This window comes from Sarcophilus harrisii, chromosome 3, assembly GCF_902635505.1.
Source record: "Sarcophilus harrisii chromosome 3, mSarHar1.11, whole genome shotgun sequence".
In the NCBI taxonomy this organism is placed as follows: Eukaryota; Metazoa; Chordata; class Mammalia; order Dasyuromorphia; family Dasyuridae; genus Sarcophilus; species Sarcophilus harrisii.
The window spans coordinates 253,806,790-253,819,876 of NC_045428.1; the positions used below are offsets into that span (position 1 = coordinate 253,806,790).

The 13,087-nt window shown below is 34.4% G+C and overlaps 1 pseudogene; it reads left to right on the forward strand.

The window, feature by feature from the left end:
• Window positions 1-1,151: 1,151 nt before the first annotated feature.
• On the forward strand, window positions 1,152-1,875 carry LOC100915927 (annotated as a pseudogene).
• The last annotated feature ends 11,212 nt before the right edge of the window (window positions 1,876-13,087 follow it).

The window sequence follows — 13,087 nt, forward strand, 5'->3', positions numbered from 1 at the left end:
CAGAAAAAGAACTCTGGGAGATGACTAAAAACCATTACATTGAATTCCCAATCCCTATATTTATGCACACCTGCATTTTTGATTTCCTTCACAAGCTAATCGTACAATAATTCAGAGTCTGATTCTTTTTGTACAGCAAAATAATGTTTTGGTCATGTATACTTATTGTGTATCTAAGTTATATTTTAATATATTTAACATCTACTGGTCATCCTGCCATTTAGGGAGGGGTGGGGGTAAGAGGTGAAAAATTGGAACAAGAGGTTTGGCAATTGTTAATGCTGTAAAGTTACCCATGTATATATCCTGTAAATAAAAGGCTATTAAATTAAAAAAAAATAACTTTGCCAAGAAAACTCCAAATGGGATCTTGAACAGTTGAACATGACTTAAGTGACTGAATAAGAATAAAAATAATTTAATAAATGCCTTCCCTTCATTAAAAAAAGAAAAAATATTTTCCTTTTGTATACTTTGTATACAAGGAGGAGTCAAGAGAGATACATTGAAAATTGTAAGTGATATGAAAACAAAAAGATAATAAAATTATTTAAAAGAATGAAAAATAATCAGCTAAGTAGAATACTTTTTTTTAATCCTTTGTGGGGAAAGCAAAAAAATACCTGTTCCTTGTGTACCTTCTTTAGCCAAAATATCACAGTTTTAATTTGGTACATTTTAATTACTTTATTGTTTATGTAAGAGAGGATATTCTCATTTCCCATATGCCCCTCCCCATTCACCTGGTTTTTCATAGTACAAGAAGACTTAGAATATAATCACAAGATTTTAATGAAGTATTAAACTGCCTGTAGAATTGATTCTATGTTTTAATTCCTTTAGGAGGAGTGAACACCTTTCTGGTTGAGTCCAGAAGGGAACAACTTGATTGACTGAACAAACAAATTAGCCTTGCTTCTAAAGACTTTAAATAGCCAAGCCCTGTAATCTAAATGCTGCTATTAGAAAATAGAATTACAATCTGGTAACTTCATGGATTCATTCTGATCAGCTGTGCTAGACCAGCTGTACTATTGAAGGTTCACCATGAAATAACTTTCTGAAGACGATGACCTCTTATATAGTCGAAGAGTTCAGCAAAGATGAAAAACCAACCTTGATGGTTCAAAAGATGTAGCAGATGATTTTTTCATGGCTTTCCTGAACAAAAGTCAAAACATATCAGAGACAAAAGTGAATCATCTGCTGAAGCTGATTTTGAAAATGAAATGAAATTTCATAATTTCATAATTAAATTCTATCATAAAAACAATGAAAGATAAATTGACATCACTAGAGAACAGGTTCTTCCTTAGAACTGTGAAAACTGGAATGATTTGGTCAAAGTATTACAATGATTTATATTCTGATTCTGAGGATGAAGACATAGTAATATCACAAATAACAAGAAGAAAAAGTAGCAGAGTTGGATTCCAATAAATGATCAATTATTAGATGATCCTGAAAAAGACAACAGAAACTGGGCCTTGGTGAATGCTTAAAGAAGAGGAAACCATTATTTTAGAGTGCAACTCTCTCACCAATAATAGGCTGTTTCAAATAGTGATGCTGTCTTGAATTGCCCTGTGCCTTGACTGCCAGAGGCATGAATACTACAAAACTCAATACAAAGCTATGTTTGTGATAAATTGCTTTGTCAACAGAGAGGAGGTTCTAAGATATAAAAGCTCAGTGAATCAGAAGAAAAGGCAGGGTCATAAGAAAATGAAGTCTGACAGTGAAAATTTCACAATTCAAGCATAGAGTGAAAAAGTAGATCACCCAGTAAAATGTACTGAATGCTCAACTGAAGTATCAGTATTTAATAAGGATGAAATCTTCTGTTTCCTCAACGTTTTAGCAAGCCATACATAAAAGCATAGTTGACAATTTGCACACCTGCTACTATATAAAAAACAAATATGAGATTTAAGCTCTCTTGCTAGTTTGTATACGTAAGAAAACCTAAAATTATCAGTTGAAGAAATATATATTTTTTAATTTTGATAAGAAGTGGTGATTAAAATTTTAGGCCAGTTTGATTGAAAGATACTTTGGAAGTTATGCTATTTAGCAAGTAGCTTGGTATTTATTAGAACTGAGTTTCAGAAAAAAGTGGGGAATACTGAAAGACAGGAGATGCTTTTCATGGAGGCTCCTGGCAGAGAGAGTGGGGGGAGGGAGGGAAAGAAAGAGAGAAGGAGGGAGGGGAAGGAAGAGAAATTTCTCTCTATTCCATCCCTCTTCCCCAAATTAGTTGTGTAGCTACTCTATCTAGAAGAAATATCACTTCTAGCAGGGAGAAAGATGTAGACTCTAGATAAACATGGATACATAAATAGAGCCACCTGAGGGATAATGCTATCTGGCGATTGTTGTTCTTTGTACTTCATTCTTGAAGAGTATCATGACATCAGAGATGTGATACCATGATATGTAAGTGAATCTGGCAATTGAGAGTTGGGTGAACTAAAGCAAGTAGCAGATTCTGGAATCCTAACTGAACCATCTGTCATGAAGACCATAAGGAGGAAGAGGGAACTTCTAGACTTTAAGGCACCAGGAATTGTGAGCTGCCTTTGTACATGTTAATTTAATCATTTCACATTAGGCTTCCCCCATATATTGTATGTATCATGGAAGAGTGTGTTTCACCAGGTGTGCTTGTATATATTTAATAACTTGGCTCTCCAAAAAGCAAGACATATTTTCCAATTTAATTTTCATTATTCATACTTACTCCATTATTTTCTTAAGTCTAGACAATCAACAAAACAATAAATCAAGCTCTGATTTATAATGTTTGCCGATTTCTGAGGTATAAATGTTCTCAGCAAACATTTAATAATTGGTTCTCTGGACAGATAGCTCAAGCTAGCTCTAGCACACTCCTGACCTTAGGCTTGTAAGAGGAATGTTTTGTAGCAACTGTTCTTCAAGAACATCTTAGTAAATGTCTTTCCTAAGACCTAAAGATTGTTTATAGAAGGATATAGACAGGAATTTGTGAGCTATAGCATTCAAATTACAGACTCACAGAGTTATCTCTAGAACACAAAGTAACAGCTCACTTATAGGAACCCAACTATTGTTCTACAATGCCTAGCACATAGTAGATGCTTAATAAAAATTTGATACATGATTGATTGACATATCTCTCTTTTTACAAATCTTCTGATAGTGATTATTTCTGTTTTGTGCCAACTTAAATAGTATAGTAGATCTGAGATGAAACCTTACAACTGTATTAATTCACATTTCTCTTATTCATGTGTTAGAGCATTTTAAAAATAAGGCCATTTCTTCTTTTGAAAACTATTCCTATGCCTTGACTACTTATCTATTGTGAAATGGATTTTACTCTTCATGTTATTTTTATCATAGAGTCTCATTATGGATCCATATCACTCAAAATCATAGGGGAAATACCTCTCTTCTAAAAGAAATCACTTAGAGGCTAATTCCCCTACAACCAAGCTTTGCTTACATGTAATCATTTCAAAATCACTGTCAGACACAGAAAATGTTGAGGGGAGAGAAGAAGTCAAGCAGCACAATTTCCATTTGGGTCCCTCTATGCAGTTACTATCAGCAACTAAACACTTACTAGGATCAAAGTCTGTAAAAAGTATCGGAGGCAGACAGAAAGAAAAAGAGAGGTTATAATCCAAGAAAAGCAAATTATAGTCTCTGACTTCTAGTATGGGAAAATGGGATATATATACATATGTATGTATAGATGCACACATATATCATATATTTATAATGTGTATATAACATATAAGATGTATACACAAATGTATATATATATATATATATATATCTAAATATATATACACATACACACACATACATATATATATATACATGAAAGATTAGATTTTGAGCTAGAAGGAATCTGTAAAGTAATCAAGGACAACTCTCTCATTTTGCATATTTGGAGAGACAAAACACAAATAGGCATGCACACAAATATACACTTGCACAAAGATAATCTCAGGTCCATAATAAAGAAATATAACAAAGACAAGAGATAATGTTTGTTTCTGGACTTATTTCTTCATCTGGGCCTATTCTTCCTACTGTTTTTCCTTTTCCATCTATAGATTTTCTATAGATCTATAGATTTTTTTCATCTATAAAATGATAAAATGGATGGGATCCTTAATGCTCCTTCTAACTCGGCTGTTTATGATATTATGAACTTAAGGATTCTGAAAAAAAGGAGTCAACAGACTGGAAAAGTGCTTAAAGTGTAGAATTGGCCAAATGGAAAAGGAGTTACAAAAATCTACTAAAGAAAATGATACCTCAAAGAGTACAATTGGACAAATGGAAAAGAAAATACAAAAACTGAGGAAAATGGTGCCTTAAAAATTAGTATTGGGCAGGTGGAATCTAATGACTGTATGAGACATCAACAATCAATCAAATAAATTCAAAAGATTGAAAAATGGAAGAAAATGTAAAATACCTAATGGGAAAAACAACTGACTTGGAAAATAGATCCAGGAAAGACAATGTCAAAATCATTGGACTACCTGAAAACCATAATTAAAATTAGAACCTGGACAGCATCTTTCAAGAAATGATCGAGGAAAACTGCCCTGATGCCCTGGAACTAGAAGGCAAATAGGCATTGAAAGAATCCATTTATCACCCCAGGAAAGAGATTCCAAAATGAAAACTCCAAAGAACATTATAGCCAGGTTTCAGAACTATCAAGTAAAGGAAATAATACTATAAATGGCCAGAAAGAAACAATTTAAATATTGGGGAATCACAATAAGGATTACTCAGGACTTGGCAGTGGCAACTTTAAAGATCCAAAGATCATGGAACATGATATTCTGGAAAGCAAAGAAGCTAGAACTACAACCAAGAATCACTTATCTGGTGAAGGTAGGTGATTAAGTGTAGGTAAGGTGGTGTTAAGTGTAATACAATAAGGGGAAAAGTTATCATTCAATGAAATAGAAGGATTTCAAGCTTTCACAAAGAGAAGATCAGAACTAAATTAAAAATTTGACCTCAATATCAAGACCCAAGAAAGCATAAACAGGTTAAAAAGGGAAAAGAAAACATAAAGAATTCAATAGAACTAAATTGTTTACATACCTATGCAAAAAGATAATACTTGTAATTCTTAAAAGTTTTATCACTAATAGGACAGTTAGAAGGAATATGCATAGACAGAGGATAAAGGTAGATATAAGGTGAATTTAAGGGAATGGCATAAAAAATTAAGAGATGAAAAAGAGGGGTACACTGGGTGCAGGAAGAAGGAAGAGGTAGTATGGTATAAATTATTTCATATAAAGAGGTTTGAAAGATCTATTACAAAGGAGGCAAAGATGGGAGGATGGTTGATGGGTATCATTTGAATTGGCTCAAGGAGGGAATAATATACACAATCAGTTGAATATAGAAATCTCTTTTATCCAACAGGGAAGCGGGAGGGAATGAAATTAAATAAAGGCATGAGAGGTATTGATAGCAGGGAGGGCAGATCAAGGGAGAAGGCAAAAGAAAAACATTGGTAAGGAGGGAACAGATGAAAGGAGAGAGGAAAAACAGTAGGAAGAATAGGATAGAGGGAAAATACATAGGTAGTAATTGTAATGGTGTATGTACAAATTAGAAGATCAAGGAATAGGCTACACATGAGATCTATGGGAGGAAAAGAATTCATGACCAAACTAGAATTAGAGAGCATTATAAAATTCAAAATAAATAATTTTAATTATATTAAATCAAAATAAAAACTTTTATACAAACAAAACCAATGCAACCAAGATTAGAAGGAAAACAAGCTTGGAAACAATCTTTTTAGCAAGTGCCTTTGGTAATGGCCTTTTTTCTCAAATATATAGAGAACTGAGTCAAATTAATCCAAGTACTAGCTATTTCCCAGTTGATAAATGGTCAACAGATATGAACAGACAGTTTTCAGATAAAGAAATCAAAGCTATCTATAGCTTGATGATATAATACTTTTGATAAGAGAAATGAAAATTAAAACAACTCTGTGATATTATCTCACATCTATCAAATCAGCTAATATGACCAAAAAAAGAAAAAAAAAGAAAAGTGATAAATGTTGGAGAGGATGATGGAAAATTTGGACACTAATATACTATTGGTAGAATTGTGAACTGATCCAACCGTTCTGGAAAACAATTTGTAACTATGACCAAGGAGCATGCCCTTTGATTCAACAATACCACTACAAGGCTTATATCCCCAAAAGATCATAAAAAGGGGAGAAGGACCTAGATGTGTGAAAAAATATTTATATAACAATCTTTTTCATGGTGGCAAAATATTGGAAATTGAGGGGATGCCCATCAATTGGGTAAAGGCTGAATAAACTGTGGTATAGGAATGTAATTCTATTGTTTAATAAGAAATTATGAATAGGATGATTTCAGAAAAATCTAGAAAGACTTGTAGGAACTGATGCAAAGTGAAATGAGCAGAACCAGGAAAACACGATACACAATATCAGCAACCTTGTGTGATGAGCAACTATGGATAATTCATTCTTCTTGGTAACATAATGATGCAAAACAAGTGCAAAGGACTCACAAAAGAAAACGCTATCTATATTCAGATAAAGAACTGGTGCACTCTGAATGCAAATTAAAGTATAATTTTTCATTTATTTATTTTTCTTGTGTTTTGGGTTTTTTTTACTTTGGCTCTATTTCTTCTTTCATAACTATGACTAATTTTGAAATGTTTTACATGATAGCACATGCATAAACTATATCAAACTAATCACCATTTTCAGAAAAGGGGAGAAAATGAAGGAAGGGAGAAAAAATTTGGAACTCAAAATCTTGTAAAAATGAATGCTAAAATTTTCTTGACATGTAACTGAGGAAAAGTTTTTCAAATTTGAGTGGACATTCTAAACAGTCTAACTTATCAGTGAAAATGACAGTAACATGTAGACAGTTTTCCTTGCTCACATAGCAATGGCTGTTCTATAATAATTTCATCCTCTTGGATAAGAGACTATTTTTGCTTCTTGTATTTGCTTCTTAACCAAAGGAACAGAATATCCAGGCTTGACTGAGCCACCAGAAGCAATCCATGCAAATCCATAAATGAAGTAGACTCATAGGTAATACAAGAAAAAAATCTTATTTTTCAGATTGAATAAGTTTCCAATGAACATTTTTCTTCTCACCAGTCTCTGTATCTACAATTCATGTCAGATAAACTTATTTTGTAGATAGACATGTTTCTTAATTCAGAATATATTAAGACAAAATAACAACATGTAAGACTGAGGTGTGGGAAGGGATTTATAGTTGAACAGAAACAAACTCCTGTTTAAGTGATTCTGAGCAGAAAGTTAGTGTTGATGTACAGAGTTTCTTGTACTTGAGCAAATAAAATAAAAAGGAGAGCTTCAAGAGTACTGAATCAGAAGAGAAACAAATCTATCTTGGGACCAGTCCTTATAAAAGGCAACTTTCTTTTGAAAGAATGAAGCCAAGTTCCTAATTGCCTATAATTTGTTATATGGGACATCGAGGATCCAAGATTCTTACTTTTCTAGAAATATCTAGTGTCTATGAGATGCTGACCCAAAAGGGAAGAAAATTGTATAGCGTGGGAATTGTGGGAATTGAATGAATCACATTCACTCCATCTTGTGACTCAGTTCCTTTTCTATTCAATTATGTGTCTAGTCCAATTTCTGTCTTGTGATAAAATTTTATTCAATTATGGGAATTGAGAAACTATGTCATTCTTTGAATCTAGTCCTGCATGTCTGGGAATCTGGACTACCACTATCTATTGCTTGTTATTGTTGTTCAATCATTCAGTCATGTCTGACTCTTTGTGACTTCATGGACCATATCTACGAAGTTTTCTTGGCAAAGATACTGGATTCCAGTATCCAGCAGTTTAAGGTAAACAATGGGTAAGTGATTTACCCAGGGTCACACATCTATTAAGTGTTTGAGAACAGATTTTAATTCATATCTTCTTGATTCTAGGGCCAGTTCCATCCACTGAATGATCTATTTGTTTCCACCTGTTGCGTAGAGACCTTTAACCAAGGACCTTTGTTCTGTTGACCAGAAATCCAGCTAAATCTGAAGACTGATACAAGGAATTTTCTCACAGTAAATTGTGAGAAGCAACTTATGTGTCTTATCTGAAAACTGACCCTGTGTGGATCAATCAATTACTGTTTAATTGTTTTCTTTGATTGAATACAGATGCTTGGAGGAAGTAGGACATCTCTTTTTTCTGATTTTAGGGAATTGCACCTATTTACTTTCTATCTCCTAGTTTGGAAAGCAACTAATCTTCTCCAATTAAAAAGCAGATGACCTAGTCTTGTGTCTTGGTTTTTATCCTGGGAATTGTTTTCTTTTAGTACATAAATATGTCTCCCCCATATTTGGGGGCTCTAGTGTTAAAATTGAGGAAACCTGGTCTCCATTTGTTATGCAATTGACATGCATTGCTTAATGAATTAAAATGTTCAAAAGTTTGAACCTTTGCTTCCTCAGTTATTTCAAATTCCACCCCTCACAATAAGAAAATAGACAAGTGAATAGAGAGGGAAAATATACAATGTTTTATAGGTAGAGGTGTCTAATCCTTTTGATCTTCTAAATATTCCTTTCTTGATCTCATCACCTTTCACAATAACAATTTGCCTGATGGATGAGCAAGAAAATAATCAGATCAGAACCCTAACCTGAGTTCTCAGCTGTTTATGCTCCAAAGTGAATTCTACTGCCTTTTCTCATCCTTTCCATTCCCATGTGTTCATCTTTCCCTCCTGGTTTAATGTTTGACAGCCTGCTTCACAGTATGTCTTGCATGAAAAGAAGTGTTTCAACTGTATTCTTATGCTCTTGTTTTCTTTCATTAAACACTTCATAGCAGCATGTGTGTGTGTGTGTGTGTGTGTGTGTGTGTGTTTATATGTATGTGTTGTGGAGGAGGAGATAGAGAAAGAATTTTACATTCCCTAAGAATGGGCCCATCAGCAAGAGAGGCGTCTATACAATACAAAGAAAAGGAAGTGATGTGGAGTCATTTATAGAACCAAATTAAATTGGTTACTCAAAGGGTTCTATCAGACTAGATGGATTAGTTAGTGCATGAGGATTGCAAGCTTCAAACTGCAACCTAAAATTAAGGGACAAGGTCACAAAAAGCCATCATCAGAAACAAAAGCTAATGAGAATCAGCATAAAATGGATTAGATTAGCCATCTGCAACAAGGACATGGTGTAGGAGTTAGTTTGTGAACTAATGGCACTGAAATGCTTCTCAGAGCTTATCAAAGGACTAGTAAATCTCTTAAAATTCCAATAACAAAAACTCATGGAGAAGATGCAAGATGATCAAATTAATTGGACCATCCTTAAGTAATATTGTAAAACAATAAACAGTAACAAAATTGGGAAACTGTTATTTGTATAAAGTGTTTTTTTTAAGTCAAAAAGTTAAAAAAAAAAAAAGGCAAATCATTGTCTTTAGCATCACCCCAGGGGAAAGGGTGCCCTGATTTTAATGACTTACACAGATTAATCAGACAGGAATATTCCTGGAGTAAAGAAGGGCACTTCATCTCACTACATGGTTTGATGGAAATATGCACTAAGAACATCCACTTCCCTTTGTTTTAATTCTGGGCTAACTAGGAAACTTTCTGATCTGTACTTTAATATTCTGAATATACTTACCCAACAGAGGGAATGCCCTCAGTAAATGGTTGCTACCAGTTATCCTGTCCAACATGTGTTTCGGGTACAAGAATCAGTCTCGTGGGAGTCTGTTTAACATGAATCAACTTCTCAAAGCCTAATCATTCTTGTGCAAACTGATGAAATTGGTATTTTTGAACCTTCAAAAACTGGAGACTACAACCTGGGTCTTTGGTGACTCCTACCACCCTATGAGGTTCAACCTGAAACAGGTGACTGGTCTCTCTCTTAGTTCCAACATATATTGATTTGGTTATTTTTAGTATTGGTCTGTGGCGTAAATTCACTGGGCTTTGGAGGTGGGATGGATGGTTGTTAAGATACATTTTTTTTCCCTTTGCTTCCAGAATATAAACTCCTACCGGCAAATGAAATCTCTCTCTTTTTTATTTCCTCCACAGCATCTTGAACAGATAATCAGAGCGTGCCGACATTCAGCAGTAATCAATTAGTACCTACTTTAGATTAAATTGAGAATATGTAAATTGGACTCTCATCAAGGCTGCACACAGCCAATGATTCAGACTCACGCACCCTAACCACACGCTACAAACATACTAAATGACAGGGACACAAAAGGTGACAAAATTCTTATCCCCAAGTCTAAAAATTGATATTGCCACATCTGTTTTCTTTTCTCACAGATGTAGCTAGACTTGTGCAGCATTCAATTCAATTCAACATTTATTATACACCTACTATATGCAAGGCACTATGCTAGGCTATGGGGTTATAAAAATTAAAAATTCTTGTTCTCAGGGAACTCATATTCTATATATGGTGTACAAATATGGTTAGTGACAGAATGTTATAATAACAAAGCTCTAACTAAGGTGGGGTGTTTGGGGTTTTGCCTCAGTTGCATGAGATTCCAGAAGGACACTGACAACACTTGTCCTTTTTCAGAAGGCAGAAGCTACTGAGTTTAGCACCTAGTTAGTAAGAATAATTAGTTTAAAACATGTAGTTACCAGATGGTCTAATTCTTTCTGTGGCAACAAGAAGCTCCTTCTCCTAGTGATGGTACTATCAGAGTGGCTTCTGTCTTCTGGTATCCAAGAGCCTCTTTTATCTCTATATCTTTTTGACTTCATGTTCCAAGGACCATATTCACTTTTTCTTCCCCTACAATTATTATTAAAGATCATTAATTTCCTTTCATTCTTTAAGTTTCAGATAGCTTGCTGATATATATCAAGGTGGGGGGATTTCAACATGGGGAGAGGACCAGTTTCTACATCAGGATTTCCTCTATGTAGATGCAAAAAAAGCTTCAGATAAAATTCAAAGAGTTAAAAAAAAAAAGTAGCCAATGAGGAAGAATCTTTAAGCAGAGAAGTGATAGGGTCAGAAATAAATGAATGAATGAGAAATTTTAAAGTACTTCTCAGACAGATGCCAAGCACTATACTAAGAATTGAGAACACAAAAGTGAGTTGATCTCTATACTTAAGTTTACATTTCAAAGATAACTATAGCTATAGACAAGCTATAGAGCTATACAGCTATGAAGATACCTATAGCTATAGAGACCTATAGCTATCAGGGGATAAAGAGAGATGGAGACAGGGACAGACATAGAGATAGGGAGGTAGTTTCAAAGGAAATGTGTAATGGTCTAGGAAGTCACAGGGCTGTTGAGTGGAGACAGGAGAATTGACCAGCAGGCCCTTTCAAGAAGCAATGCTAATATCAATTTGATTTTGATTGCTAAAGCCAGATGAAAGGAAAGTGGGTGCTATATGCAATGGCAGGAAAGTTATGAGGAAAATAACTATAGGGGAAGGCCATGACTGGAGATGGCTAGATAGAATTAAAACAAATTAGTTTATTTTCATGCATTGACCAAATAAAGGACAGGACTTGAAGCCAAGTCACAAAGAATTTATATGCCCCTACTATGTGTCAGGGTCTGTGTTAAGACCTAGAGTTATAAAGAAAGCCAAAAACCAGTCCGTATTCTCAAGGAATTTAGTCTAAGGAGAGAAAAACCCTGTAAATTACATAGGATATTTTTAGGGTAAATTGGAGATAATCTTGGTGGGAAAGTATTTAAGGAAGAATAGGAAAGGTTTCTTTCAGAAGAATTTTTCTAAGGTTTGAAAGGAAGCCACAGAAGCTAGGAGGTGGGAGAGAGAGCCAGGAATAAGAGACAGCCAGTGTATGAGGAACCATAAGAAGTCTAGTGTCAACTGATCCCAGAGCGTGTGGATGGAAGGAAAGTTTAAGGCTGTAAAGTTAGGAAGGGACTAGGTTATAAAGGGCTTTTAAAGTCAAAGCATTTACATAGTCTTATGATAATAGAGAGCCAGTGTGATTGGTAGAATGGCGTGTGTGTGTGTGTGTGTGTGTGTGTGTGTGTGTGTATATGCTATGGTAAGTCCTATGCTTTAAAAAGATCATTTTGATTGTTGAGTGGAGAATGGTTTAGAATGGAGACAGATTTGGAGAAAGCAGACTTACTAATACGCTATTAAAATAATCCAATTATAAGGTGATGAGGTCCTGGACCAATATGATGGTTGTTAGAAGAGAGAAAAATGCATATCTGAGAGATATTATGAAGGTAGAAAAAACGGGATTTGACAATGATTGGAAAACTGATTGGCAAAGCTGAGTGGATAGTAATAATATCAAAATCACATAGAAAACCATATTGAACCATACATAGGGCAGTTAGGTGGTGCAGTGTATAGAGTTCCAGGTCTAGAGTCAGGAAAACTCATCTTCCTGAGTTCAAATCTGGCCTTAGATACTTATTAACTTTGTGATCCTGGGCAAGTCACTGAACTCTGTTTCTTTCAGTTTTCTCATACATCAAATAAACTCGAGAAGAAAAGAGCAAACCATTGCAGGATCTTTGCCAAGAAAATATCAATTGGGGTCACAAAGAGTCCATTGCAACTGAAAAATGACTGAACAAAAACATACAAACATGCACATAAACATTTTTAAGTCCTTTCAGCTACATGTACCTCCTCCAAATAACCTTGTATTTATTTTAGATACATTTTAATACACTTATTTATATACATATTGTTTCCCCTAATAGAATGTCAGATTTTTGAGTGTAAAAACTATCCTCTTTTCATCTTTGTATCTTCAGTCTCAGCAGTATCTGCCACATAGTAGGCATTTGATAAGAGCTTGCTAATAGGTCAATCTAATAATTAATGAGTTTACTTTCCTAGTCTTGCTTCAGATACAATAGATTCTCATGTCATCAAAAATATCCTTCAGTGAAAAACACAATTTAATGTCTCCTAGTACTATGATCCCATGATCCTCTGATCTCTGATCCTTAGTTATCAGAAGCAGTAGAAAGCATCTAAAAACAATCT